The sequence below is a fragment of the Notechis scutatus genome, chromosome 3, assembly GCF_049901735.1.
Source record: "Notechis scutatus isolate UNSWTSFEM ecotype Mainland chromosome 3, rNotScu1.2, whole genome shotgun sequence".
In the NCBI taxonomy this organism is placed as follows: Eukaryota; Metazoa; Chordata; class Lepidosauria; order Squamata; family Elapidae; genus Notechis; species Notechis scutatus.
Genome location: NC_142011.1, coordinates 97,942,394 through 97,946,474, shown reverse-complemented (window position 1 = coordinate 97,946,474; position 4,081 = coordinate 97,942,394). Strand labels below are relative to the sequence as shown.

At 36.5% G+C, this 4,081-nt stretch overlaps 1 long non-coding RNA gene across 1 annotated transcript; it reads left to right on the top strand.

Moving 5' to 3' along the window:
* The first annotated feature begins 1,071 nt into the window (after positions 1–1,071).
* Positions 1,072–3,867, top strand: LOC148131295 (uncharacterized). Its single transcript, XR_015748685.1, has 3 exons — positions 1,072–1,205; positions 2,912–3,067; positions 3,815–3,867. It is a non-coding gene; the product is annotated as an uncharacterized LOC148131295 (long non-coding RNA).
* Positions 3,868–4,081: the final 214 nt, after the last annotated feature.

Sequence of the window (4,081 nt, the reverse complement as noted above, 5' to 3'; positions counted from 1 at the left end):
TCTTTTGTTGCCCTGCACAGGAGAACGGAGCTGGAAAGCAGGTTAGTGGGATGGGGAGGGAATGGGATTTGGGAAGTAACCTTCTCCCAGGAGCAGGGAGGGAATGGAGATTTTACAGTATCCTTCCTCTGCCATGCCCACTAAGCCACATCTACCAGGCCACACCACACCCACTAAGCCATGCCCACAGAACCAGTAATAAAAATTTTTGAATCCCACCACTGGCCAATGCCTAACTTCCGGGGCCAGCCAAATCTTAATACTGCATGCCAAGTCAACCATGATCAGATCACAGATGAGGGAGGCCTTGTTATAGGATAATTACAGGACAGCCTATCATGAAAAAGCAGCAGTGGAAGCCAGAGTTTCTGAATGTCTGCTGTCTGGATATCAGGACTGAGATCAAGAAGCCAGAACACGAAACAGTATAAAACTTCTATCAGCATTAAAAAGAAGAAACAAGCACAATTGCAAGTAATTTAACTGCTACAGTGACTCTTTGCTCAGATGAGGTTTAATTGCAACCTTAATGCTTTTCTCTCTCTTAAAAGCAAAATGGAGAGGCTGACTGGTTTTCATGGAACATCTCCATAGTTCTTTATCATCTCTGTGTTGCTGCAATTATCATTTCACATAAATCTCCAAATATATAGTTCCATACAAATATTGTCTTTGCATATTGATACAACAATTCTCTTTTTTAATGTTTTTAATAAAATAACCACAATGTGCATCCTCTTAAAATCTCAGCTTTCCGTAGGATCTAGAACCTGTATGTAGCTTCTCCACATGTATTTCTTTTAATGCAAGTTCCTTGAAGATCTCTTTTCACATCCTGATGCTGTTGTTGGTTTTATGTTACTTACTCCAAGGCAGGCCTTTTGTTCAAACCCTTCAGAAACAGACATACGTTCTTTGTACCATCAATTTTTCATGTGTTTCTTTTCCCACTGAGATCATTAGCTGGAAAAAGAAATAAGCCACTGAATTTGGTTCAGTGCTGCCACCTGCTGTTGTTAAATGAATTCTGCAGTTGTTAATCCAGTTTCTCCCATTGTCTGTTGGAAGCCAGCCAGGAAAGTGACAAATGACAATCCCATGACTCTGGGATGCTGCAATCGTGGTAAATACATGTTAGTTGCCGAGTGCCTGAATTTTAATTGCATGACCATTGAGATGCTGCGATGACTATGTGAGGATTATTCGTAAGTTATTTTTTTCACTGCCATTGTAACTTCAGGTAAGTGAAGGACTAGCTGTAACATACACTTTTAGATGCTTCCACACACTGAATGTTTCCTACCGCCTGAGTTCAGGTTTCCTACCGCCTGAGTTCAGGTTTTAAAAACCTTTTAAAAAGAAACACTATAATAATAGAAAATGTATGTCTACAGTATTTTTCGGTTTATCATCTTCTAGGCTGTTTGGTTGGAAAGAGACTGGGAGTTTTGGTAATTACATTGCATATTAGATAATTGCTAGTTATTCAGTTTGTCATCATTGTGCGGAAAGGAGGAGGAGAGGAGTTTTGTCCCCCAGCCTAATGACAGAGTTAGCTCTAGAAGATTTCCTACTCAGAAAATGTTTTTATTTTTATTCTTCTACAGAAATAATCCAACAATGACATGATTGCTAAATGTCATTGGAATTTGTGAAGTTAACAGCTTTGTTTCCAATCTTCTGAACACAAGAGATTTACAATAACTATATCGTTGTGATTATTATTATTTTTTCTTTCTTGTCAGAAAACTAAGTTGCTAATATAATTAGCCATACATGGACACACTGTGCCCGGGGTACTTTGTAGGTTTCAAACAATCTAATTCCTAGCATTAATCTTAAGAAAAGAATAATCAAAAATGGTAAGTTTGTAATGACTTTAATATGTTTGTAATGACAAACATAGATTTCCCCTTGTATAAGTTTGTTTCCCATGGAAAAAATAAGACAGAAAAGTAAATGGAAGTCGAGAAGATAAAAGAGCTGTCAAAAGAAACCATACTTTTCTTAATTAGAATGGCTATATTTTGTTCTGGAACTGAATAAAAGGATTATGCTATCATAGACAATTCCCCTCAATACGCTTACCACACACATTATTTTTTGCACGGGTGTATGAATGTGTATAAGTGTGTGTGTGTGTATATGTGTCTGTCTGTCTGTCTGTCTGTCTGTGTGTATGTTATATAAGCTCAAGATATTCTATAATGCACTCTCTTATACAGTTTTACTCCCACAATAATAAAGTCAGGAGGTAGGTTGGACTGGGACCTCCCCACAATAATCCAACAAGCTTTTAAGGTTTAGGTTAAATGTAATTATTTTGTCTGGAAGGACAGAAGAAGGTAAAACTCTCTCACAAAATATAACTCCTAATTCATATTGTGGTTTTCAAGGTTCATGTTGCCTACTGTTCCCTCATAATTCAAAGCTTCAAATAAATTGCCTTTTCATATAGCCTTTAATTTTTCATTTCTTTTATTTTTAAGAAATAATTTAGCTTTTTCAGATATGATTAAGGTTCAACGTATATTTTATTGTGGAGCGCCAGCTTTCTTAATGCAGCACTTGAGGCTACACTGTATGTCTCATTGCTAATAACAGAATCAGCACTTTACACATTCTGTTTGGAATATCTGGCAGCTTGTTTAATGCCTTCACATTTCCCTTATTAAAAATTTACCACAATTTTCTTCTTAGTAATAATAAAATAACAATAATAGAATCTTAACATAACAGTGCCTCTCTATGTAGTCTATCACACCACTTGGATCTCAAGTGTGTAATTTTCTGAATAGGGAAAGAATGTCATCGTAGTTAATTATTTTCATGCCATCATTTCTATTTGCCACTGTACAAAAGATAAACAGTATAATTAGCAGTAACAATGCAATTTTCTGTTTTATTTTAGAAGTACAAGCTGCTTCACTAGCTGAACTTTTTGACTGGGAGCCAAATAACATATGCATTTATAAAACATCAGTATGTACTTATCACCTGAAGCTGTCAAAAATTTTGTGGCTCAATCCCTTCTCCTGCTCAAATAAACTCCACAAAAAAACTCTAGGTACAGATACAGTATATTCTATTGCTGTTGTTTTTATTGAAAAAAATGATGTAATTGTATATTTTTATAAAACTTTCTGTTCCACCAGTCTGCAGCTTTGCATGGCGAAAATCCATGGATGATTCCTAAAGTTTTGCTCTTCTAAAATGACTCCATTGAGCTTGATTTCACATGCAATTTACTCAAGCCAATTAAAAAAATATATTAAAAAGCAAAACCAAAATATGCTAGAAGCTCTTTGTCGGGATATGAATGGGGTATCTTCCTCTATTGATTTTGATTAGAGTTCTCATCCAAATAAGATTATACCTAAAGGCTAAACTCACTTGAAAAAGAGCTATGTTATTCAAGAATTAGTGGTAGGTTTAATTAACGATAAAAAATTCTGAAAATTAAACATGGTGTGTCATTTTAAGAGCTAGTGGCTAAGGCTCCAGGCTAGAAACCAGGAGCCTGTCAGTTCTAGTCCCACCTTAGGCATGAAAACCAGCTGGGTGACTTTGGGCCAGTCATTCTCTCTCAGCCCAACTCACCTGATGGGGTTGTTGTTGTGGGAAAAATAGGAGAGAGAAATATGAGTTAATTTGTCGCCTTATTTATAAAAATAATAAAGACAGGATGAAAATATTTGAAAGTGTTCAAAGGTGTCAAAATGCCTTTCTTTCGAGGATTCGATTTTCCCGCTGGGAGAGCTCCGGCGCAAGGATACAGACAACTGCTTGAAAGATGGATCTTTTTATTTTTCAGGAAGGCAGAGAACAGCGAGAAGTCTGCGTTTCTGGGCTAGCTAGCTTCTTATGGTAAGTCCCTGGTTTTTTATACCCTTTTCTCCCTTTGTAAGTTGATTTTCTGTGAGTGTTTGTATTTGTGCCTAATGTTTCAAATCCTGTTTGAGTTTGTCTTTATTTCCGCTGGAGGGCAAACTCCGCGGGGTGGCCAGATTGTATTATTGGTTTTCTGTAATCTCTTTTAGCTTTAAGATATTTTTCATATTTGTTCTGTGGCAATCTCCTG